The sequence below is a fragment of the Apteryx rowi genome, unplaced genomic scaffold (assembly GCF_003343035.1).
Source record: "Apteryx rowi isolate R43461 unplaced genomic scaffold, aptRow1 scaffold_783, whole genome shotgun sequence".
Taxonomy (NCBI): domain Eukaryota; kingdom Metazoa; phylum Chordata; class Aves; order Apterygiformes; family Apterygidae; genus Apteryx; species Apteryx rowi.
In genome coordinates, this window is record NW_020451075.1 from 345,112 (window position 1) to 355,071 (window position 9,960).

General features: G+C 37.3%; 1 long non-coding RNA gene across 1 annotated transcript in view; it reads left to right on the forward strand.

The window, feature by feature from the left end:
- LOC112976977 overlaps positions 1–9,057 on the forward strand; it is a 9,495-nt gene extending 438 nt beyond the window's left edge. The window contains exons 2-3 of the long non-coding RNA XR_003257242.1: positions 650–766; positions 5,644–9,057. This is a non-coding gene — a long non-coding RNA (uncharacterized LOC112976977). The remainder of the gene's footprint in view (positions 1–649; positions 767–5,643) is intronic.
- The last annotated feature ends 903 nt before the right edge of the window (positions 9,058–9,960 follow it).

Consider the following 9,960-nt stretch of genomic DNA (forward strand, 5'->3'; position numbering starts at 1 on the left):
GTTTGTAACGGTGTCTATTGGGGGGGGATATTCAACCGCCCCCTCCCCCACCCGGGCTCTCTCCGCCTTGCAAAGCCCCGGTGGCCGCCTCCCTCCCCTGGGGCCTTGCTGCCCCTTCCCCCTGGCTCGCCGGGCTGGATTAAAACAGCGGCTCATAACCATAACGGGCGGTGACAGCGGGCCGTGAGGGCGGGGGGGGGGATGCTCCGGGGAGGGGGGTCGTGCGGCGGGGCGGGGGGAGCCCCCGGGACCCGCTGCTGCCGCGGGGCGGTGGGGAGAGAGGGGGTGCGGGCGACCCTGGTGATCGCTTTATGTTGGCCTACCGCTTGCGTAATCTGCGATCAATTATTTATTTCATGCACCACTTATGGGGCTGAGGGCAGCGCCAGGCCGCTGGTGGTGGTGCTCGGTGCAGCAGAAGGGAGGTTTTCTTCCACGAATGCTAGAGGGAAGGGAAGCTTTTTTGCTTCGAATAGCGCTCTTAATGTATGTTTCTCTCCCTGTGCAGTTCTGGGGGATGTGAATGAGGGAGACCCTTATTCACGCTAAATTTTTAAAGCTCAAGTGGAAGCCATCCTAGTCAGAACTGAAATAGCCTTGTATGATCTATTTCATGTGCTAGATTGTTATTTTTCTCGTTTTGTGGCAGGTTGGGCTGCTCTGCCAGCCTGGAGAGAAGGCTGGAGAAGGAAACATGTCTTCTGAATCTTTTTGTCTGGCTGCTCAAACTAGGTTTGACTCCAAATGGTTGAAGACAGACTTACAGGTAAAGAATTAGATACATCTATTCCATCATGACCTTTTGGGTGCAGATCCAGGATGCCTTTGATCTAAACAGCTGACAAACAGAAGATTGTAGCATTGCTGTTGAGACTGACATACGGTTTTTGAGCATACTGATTTAAAAGTCATCTGAAGAAATGAACTTTTTTGAAGCTGAAAGTAAAGCTATTGTCAGTCTAGTCTCTTCTGTTTAGAACCAAGCTGCACAGAGAATAAAGCACACAGTTGATTAGTGTTAGAGCTGTAAATGCTTTATTTAGGCTGTTACTTAATTTCTTGTCTGCATATGAGCTCGCTGCTTTAATGCACAAGAGAACTGAAGCGAAAGAAGATGGAAATCTAATCTAATCTAATTTGTATTCTGAAGGATTCAGATTAGCTTTTACTATAATTGTTTGGATAACACGTGTTCACTTTAAATTGTATCCTTTTCCAAGGGAGTTAGTTTTATACTGAATTTATGGAATTAAGAGGAGAATGTAGAGAAATAGAATGGTTTGAGTCGGTTATGGTTTTTTTGGATGAAATAGGTTAACTAGACTAAGTCCTTGCCTTCTCTGTCTCCTCTCTTCCCCCAGATGTTGCATATAAATACATTACTTTGAATAAACTTTTCATGTTTCCGCTCAAAACTCTGAAATTTCTGTTGGGACTGGCCATCCAGTATTACACCTATGTTATAGATTAAAAAAAAAAAAAAAAAGCATCCTGAGTGACTTGGCGTAAAGTTACGTGCTGCATGATGATGGATGATCATGGTGGAGTTCATCTGTTCTTCTGCTTAGATAAGTCTCTGTCCCCATGCATGTGCAATCCAAAACCAGTTTTTCTCCAGTATTGTACATCAAACAAGCTAAATCAGCTTCAGAGGTGACAGATAGCCTTTAAGGTTGCTTTATTTAGTAGCAGTTGTGTGCAAATGCTATAAAATGACAGGGCTTGTCCTTTGATTTGATTAGATTAGTTCATCTAAGTTTCATCTTTATTCTTTCCAAAGTCAAAAATCTTGATCCAAAGTTTTGGCTAATGGGGTAAATAAGTAGTACAAAACAAATTGAAGATGAGCTTGTTAAGAAATACAGAAATATTTTTCTAATAAATGAATAGCTAAAATTCTGAAGTAGGTCTCAGGAAGCTGAGTTCTAGATTACAAATATGCTACTTCAGCTATTGTAGAATAGAGGAAGATTGCAGATGAAAAAGTAACAGTCTTTATAACAGCTGCTGAGTATGCACTGCCTGTTTTTCTTCTGTATTATGCGAGGTGAAAAATGTGACTGTACATGTGATTTCCCATATTTTTCCTCTTACATGCAACACCTCTTTTTCTGCATCCCTTTTTATGTTTACATACACTTTTGACAGGAGGCCATCTGTACTTTAGGATGATTTTTCAACTGGATGTGTGCAAGTGCAATGAAATATTTCTCTGTTATGGGGGGTTGTGTAGTTAATGGGTTGTAATAATTCCACTAAATAGTAAAGATCTTAATTTGTAACAAATTTCAATGAATAGATTCTCTTTTCTACAAGAGTTCTTTGAGTTCTAACAAGTTAGTCTTTAATTGCCAGGATACTCCCTTTGTTTTCTTCCAGTCGTGCTCTAGTCAAAATAATGAGATTAAATGAAATAAGAGCACTGTAATCATTTGGGATCTGCTGATCATGAACATCCCTTCTCTGGAATCTGAAGACTAGCCAGGCCTCCTGGAGATAATACAGTTTTCTTATTAGGTTAGCAATTTTTTTTGGTATTACACAGGTCCTCTTTACAGAAGTCTGTATGGATATGTGTCTGTTATTTAACAAAAAAAAGTGCATATGAATCTTGAATTGCTGCTTTTTAATGTATTGAAAAGCAGATGTCTTCTATGAAGTACATGGGTTTTGGGCRCTGAAGAATTTTCTTTCTTCTGTGTGATTGACTGTTTTAGCTACTGGTTGATTGGCATGATCTAGTTGCTCATGAAATCTCTTTATGGGTATAAATCTCATCATTTAAGTTCTATGTCTACTGAGTATGCTGATTTCCTACTGTGTACTTTTTTATCTGGTGACTATATAAGGGCTTTATCAGGGTGCAAAAGACTGTCATCAGGAACTGAAAAGATAAGCATAATAGCCAGGAGAAGTTTGAAGAAAGACAAACTAATTTATATAAATTAATCAGGCTGACTGCAATTTATTGCTTGGAGTTAGACCTGAAACTCTGTGCTTTGCAGCTGGACTCTTAATTTCTCACTGGACAACAGTCAAAAGGCATGTAAGTGAAATTCCTTGGAGAAACAAAATTCTACTGGGAGTTTCCTGCTTTAGAAGACATAAGAGATTGATTAGTCTTTAAAATTAACTTTTTTTTTTAATGAAGTACTTTGCTGTTGCAAAATTTGAGAAGTGTAGCTAGAATAGGAAGGGAAATGTTTCTTCTGGGGGAATAGTATTCTCCAAGGTCTGACTTTCATTTTCTGCCACTGTTGCCAGAGAGCTCTTACTTTTTAGATTTGATGGCTGTGGCAGTTAGTGTGGATTAAAACCAATTAAATTTCTCTAAAGATCATCAGATCCTTTTTTGCTTTAGCTTGATATGCTGTTGCATCAGTAATATAATAYGCTATTATAAGACACAATATTATACTATTATATGCATTAATATTGACAGTCTGTAATATAACAGTCTTAGTAAACACAGAAGAGAATGATACATGGATTTTAATACGGATTGTGTTCAGTCACCTGCAAGAGCAGCTGTTCCAGTTGGCACCAAGGCCAAATTTGAGTGTCCTACTTCAGTTTTGGGAGGTTACTGTCAAAGACAAAGTGTGATGTAGTGTATTAGTACTTGCTTTAAGAAAATATCAAAGATACAAGCCCTTTTTTTTATAACAGTGAACTTTTTGCCTACAAGTTAAACTGAAGTGGTGTGAAATGTTAATGGAAACTATATTGTGACAATATATATTTTTTTGCTTGTTTTATTTTCTCTGAAACCAGTTTGATCAGTCCTATTATAGGAAGCCAAAAAGCTCAACAAAGACCAAGGTGCTCTCCATAACTATTTTTATATATATATATTTTTTACTAACTTTGTAATTAATTGACCGTTATGGTCTTTGTTACAGCTGCTAGTATAATTTAGAACTGTCTAGAAAAATTTGTTTTGTGAAAAATTAAATTTCCTGTTGGAACAAAATCAAGATCTTCTATATTGCCTGGAAAAACCTACTGTTACACAGCAGCTGAAAAATTAGCTCAGCTCAATATGAGATTGCATCAGTAGTATGATATGTGATATGTTCTAATATTGCAGATATCAAAAATAAAAGTATAATATGGCAGATAATTCTATGAATAATATGACAGATGGTTTTTAGCACAGGTCACTTTAGCATGGGTCATGTTTAATGTAGTTGCCAGAAAGATGGGAGTATCACTTATTTCTAATTTTATTTTATTTTTTAGATTTGAATTGGTGTGTTAAAAACACAGTACCAATATATACTTATTACTAGTGGAAACCATCACAATTATATCAAAATCTGTATGTAATGGGAGATCATGGTTTAATAGCTTTTTCTAATGAAGACATCCCTTCTTTTAAGAAGAGAATATGAAAAATATACAAATGCAAGATAAGATTAAAAGTGTTTACTTAAACCTAGATATTCAGTGTGTTGAGTCAAAATGTGCTTAAAATCAGATGTTTAAATAATTCTGATTAAATGAATCTACTGTGCTTCTCATTTAGAACATTATGCAGAGAACTTTAACTAGTGGTGGCTGAAAAACCAAAAACCAGAACCGCTGCCAGCTAATGTGGTGCATGTGTGTGACTGAACTGCTGTTTATTAGTCTGCTTATTCTGGATCTTGCAGAGAACTCTATTGTGCTTAATAGCAGGAGATGGAGGAGAATAGCCTTCATTTTGCTGTAGCTTGGCAAAAAACTTTAGGCAGCAGTGAAGTTGGAAGAGCTGTTTACAAGAGCAATAGAATGGATTTTCATCAGTTTCCATTTGGTTCATGGTTGGCAGGCAATTTCTGTCGTCATCTTTTGCCGCAAAGATGAAAGAGAGGTCTTTTCAAAGTGAGGCAACCAACTGTAAGAGTTGCATTTGTCCAAAATCTTTTTACCCTCCTGTCAAAGTTAAATTTGGCATCCTGATTTTCATGAAAAGCCCACTGTTCTAGCATCTAGATCAGTGTCTTGCTGGTAAGAAGATAATGTAGATACGGGGTCTTGACTATTAAAAGGAAAAAGATAGTGAAAATTACTTTCTCTGTTTTGTTGATTTCCTGTTCATTTTTTCCTTAACTTCGATTTTTCTGCTCAAAAAATGAAGAGCTTGGTGGAAAGTTTTTTTTTTTTTTAAATAGTAAACAGCAATTGAAATCAGAACTTCTACATTTTTCAAGAAGGTGGCTTACAATAGGGAATTTCTAGTTATTTTAAAAATAAGGTAATGCTGTTCCTCCAAAGTTAATGATTTCCAGATGAGGGGTTAGCACCATATGTGGAGTGATAGGTTGGACAAAATAAATTTAATGTTTTTGCAAGTATTTGGGCTCCGACAGAGGTCCTGTTCAGAAGATGAAGGAAGGTATAGAATTTCTGCTCTAAATTTGAAGGAATGACTTTGTTTTTTTGCAATTGTCTTTTAACTGTTAATGAAATTTTGCAACAAATGGAAGTCCAGTAGACTGTTATGGGGACATTTCTGGTTTAACTCTAAATGTGTTGAAGTAGTGCAGGGCTGCTAAACTTTGCTGTCAGAGCTTTAGAGTAATATGTTAGACCGAATTATGTTTCACTGTGCTTTGCTTAGAGTATGATAAACAGCTGTGATTTCATGTCATGTTTCAGTGGAGAGGGAAGGAGGCTTGGACAGAACGTGAAGAGGAAGACAACAAAAAAGGAAAAATACATTGAATGGCTTGAAAAAAGGAAAAACAATGGGGAGACTTGGGAAAGGACTTACTGTTCCTCCTGTGTATTTCTTCACTGTTCATGCATTGAAAAAGAAACGGGAGAGTGTTTTTTCCATCTATTTCTATTTTTAAAAGAAAATTTTTTTTTAGCATAGTCTTTAAAATAAAGCAAAGGTTAATGCAAGAACAACTGAAAATAAGAACAGATTCCTCTCATTTTTATACCCTTTTCATTGCTTGCAGTTTTGGGGTGATGATAATTAAGTAGGTTGTATTTTAGATGCATATTAAAATCTTGTGATTATGTAGTCACTTTCTTCAGTTTCCAAGACAGTTATACAATCAGGAATCCTGCCTGAATCCCTGTGTTTTTTTTTGTTGTTGTTGCATTTTTGCTTTCATCTTTTTTTTTTTTCTTTTTTGAGCTCCAGTTGAGTTTTACAGAGGTTTCTGTCCTTTCTGCAGGAATGTTTAACAACCTGCATCAGGCATGTAATCTGATGGAGCACATGAAGCTGTGTCTGACTTTAAACAGTTGCCTTCAGAACAAAATCACAGCTCCTGATTATTTTTAACCCATTAAAACAAACTTTGTGGTGGTGCTTTCAGAATTCTCAGAATCTTGTCCAGTTGTGGTTGCAAGATTTTATTTTCTTGAAATTTAAGGAAACACATTAATGCTAATACCTTGTTCTGTAAGAGTTGTTGGGGGAAAAAAATTCCCTACTGCCCCCTTGGAGGAAGGCAGCAGCATATGCCAGCAACCAAACTAGATATCCCTTGGACTTAATTACATCTTGTACCAGTCAGAATAAATCATAGTCAACAGTGGAGGTGAGATTAACAAAAGATTAGAGTGGGGGTTGCCCAGTTTACAGTGCAGTAGAAGTTCACTTTGAAGTCTATTTAGGCTTTTGCTCTTTTGTGTGAGCAAGGCTAAGGCTTAGGTTTAGGTAAGAAGTATGAAATCGGTGAGGTGCGTGTCTTAGAAGTGCAGGGATCAAGACTTGGTCTGGGAATGAGAATGTGTGATAAACATTAGAAGCAAGATGAGATTTTTGAAGTTGAGGTGTGTAGGAGATGAGGATATGTGACTGAGGTCTTGTCCAAAAGGAAGTCAGGAGGTGTCATGGAAGAGTGAGGGAGATTTTGGGCATGAGATTGGAATTTGTTTTGGTGGAATGAGTACAGGGCCCTGTTTTTTGGGGGGATGGAGCACGGAGYCGTTGTTGTCTCAGTCTTGGGAAGGCAGCGGATAGCTGGTGAGGGGAGAAGGTGGTGGAGCAAGCAGGGACTTGGGGTGCTTGTGTGGAATTTTGAGCGTGTGTCTGTGCATCTCTGAAACTGTTGTCAATTGCAAATGTTCGGTGAAAACTATTCTTAGTTTGTTACCTTTTTCATCCCTTTGAACAGTCACAAATGAAGGGATTAAATTATTAGAGGGAAAGATGTTCACTAAATCAAGGAGTCTAGTGAGTTAGCTAACTCTACTGGAAGAGAGGTAGACTTAACTACAAGAGTGCCTGTCTTCTGTTGAAACCCCACTATGCCAGCAACACAAGGAACAGACAATAAGATGTAATGTCCCCTTGGAATATCTCCAAAAAGCCATTGCGAACACCCTCTTTTTCTTTCTCATGAGTAATTTAAATACTTAACTACCTCTACATGGCRTACACAGCCCCACAATAATCTTAAGTTACTAAATTCTGCTGATTAATAATTAATTAATATTAAACCATGTTTGCTTTATTTACATTACTATTCTCTAATTTTGTGCTTACATAGCTACATGTTATAACAAATAGGAGGCTGTGAAATACTAAATTTCTTTTGCCCAGTCCAAATGCACTCTGCTTTTAACAAGTTGGTGTGTCATGAAATCTGATGCATTCCTGGCTTGTCACTCAGTAGGATTTCTTGCCTTGTTCCCCAATTAGTACATTGAACACTATCCATGTCAGAAATAAATCACCCCTCCCATTTATTCCTCATCCACAACAGTAATTAATTAGGTCTTTGCCTTATAAACGGAAATTCTTTCTAATTTTAACCAAAAATCATTGGCAACAAAATGATGTTGATGGTACCTGAGCAAGCCAAGTTTGGGAAGCCCTGCTGTTCAGCATATCTGAACTTCACTGATCTGGATTGTAAACACCTGCCATCTGTTACAATTTGGCATAGGAGGTGGTACATATAGACTGCATGTCCATGAAATACTTTCTGTGTGGGATAGCTGTTGTACCATAGATGTATTGGTGAAAGAGGCTGTATACTCAAACAAATGTTGCATTTACGCTGCTATGGTTTAAATTTATCACAGAGTTTCTGTACTATACCTCTATACCTTATTTGTAGTGAAGTTCTTCAGGTGAGTTTTCTGTCAAATGTGGCTTTCGTACATAGCTGACAGAGAAAGTGTATGATGTAGAACAAAGTGAGTTGTGTTAAAATAAAACATCAACTTGTGTTAAAATAAAACATTTGGATTGGAAAATGGTATGTATCTGTGAGAAATCCACATGGTCAAGCTATGCTGTCTTTCTGCTGAGACCCAAGTACTGAGTAGCTGAGAAGAGATTGATGCAGTTTGACTGTTTGAAGCTTGGTGGCTGTGTGAAAGATGTTAACTTGCCCTTACTGCTTCTAAAGACATTGTCAAAACAGATGCATATGGTTACAAAGCATAGCTAATTGTATATGGGTTTCACAGAACATAGCCTGGAAATGTTTGTCCTTCTATTTCTGTACAGCCTGAGAGATCAGACTTTCTTCTGAGTGTGCAGTTTTCTTCTCTTTTGCAAAATACTATCGGTTCCTTTGTGAACCTTCTCTAAACAACTGAATGGAAGAAGAATTATATTTTTGGGAAAACAACAACCAAAGGCAGGTGTTTACAGAATCTGTTTTGAACAAAGTTCCAGTTCTCATGTCTCAGCACTTTGATCTGTTGGTAGACTCATTGCAAATGATTGGATTCAGGAAGTAACAATGGGAGAAAAAGAAGAAAATAATATATGCTTGTGTTGGCTAGGATAGTTTTAAATACTATGAAGAAAAGCAGCATTGTGTGGTCAAAGCAAAATTTTGACTTTTATACCCTACAGTTGACTTACTGTTATCTTCAGCTGCTGCTTCTGTTGGTTAAGTGAAATATTTCTCTTAAGGGATTTGGGAAGCTTCTCTTTATGTTTATAGAACTCTCATTTTGGGATCATGAAAGTAAAACTGCTCAAATAATTTATCACTTAAAAACAAACTTTTCTTAACTCTTTCACTTTTGGATATCGTAGTGGCACTTCACTTTTTAACATGTCTGCTGAACATTGACTAGATTAATAGTGAGCTTGTTATAATGAGAAATGAGTTGCCATAGGTTGATACATGAATTGGTTGTAAATACTGATTCTCAGTCATCCTTTCAGGCAGTTTTTTTGGCTATTGCTATAAAAAATGTCCAGTGTTCCTACCTTCAAACACAACATATTTCCCACCCCGGTTGGAGCAAAATGTTAACTAAAATATGAATAAACAGCAAAATTGTTCTTTTAAATGCTCCTTTATAATGCAAGCTTCCACATGAAGTACTCGGGGTGGGGGGGAGGGAATGACATGCTGTCTCTGGTCTGTTATCTTGGTGGTTGTTCTATCTTTATGTAACATGCCACAAAAATGACTTTGATAAGAATTTGAACACCAAACCCAATGCAGAAGAAATTTTGTTTACATTTTCAGTTTTTAGATGCTTGAAAGACTTGTGTGTAAGCTTGGTGCCATGTGAAAGGATTAGAAGTTAGAATGGGGAAAACAATTCTTTTGATTGTATTTTGCAGCAATGCTTACACAGGCAGTAAGTTTTCTGAAATTAAACAATGCTGTCTTATGAAGAACCTTGCGTTATAAGCCTCCAGGCCTTTAGAGTATAAGGTTAAGGGGGTGAGAATCATTCTCCATACCAGGGTGATCTAAAAATGTAAAACAAAATATGTGAAAAGATGGTTTAATAGACAAAAGTCTTAAATTTGTGAAAATTGTAGTTTGTTCTGCAAGCCAGACTAGAGGGTTGCTTTGCTCACTCTTTTTCAAGCTTGTGTTCTACCACAGGTTAACTTTGAACAGGTTAAAGTTTTAAAATAACTAAGCAAATTTCTGCAACATAGGAGCCAAGAAGAGTGAAACAGTCGTGTTTGGTTATTTTTTCAAGAAAGCCTTGAAAATTGTGTAGATTGACTTCCTTAAGCGCCCCATG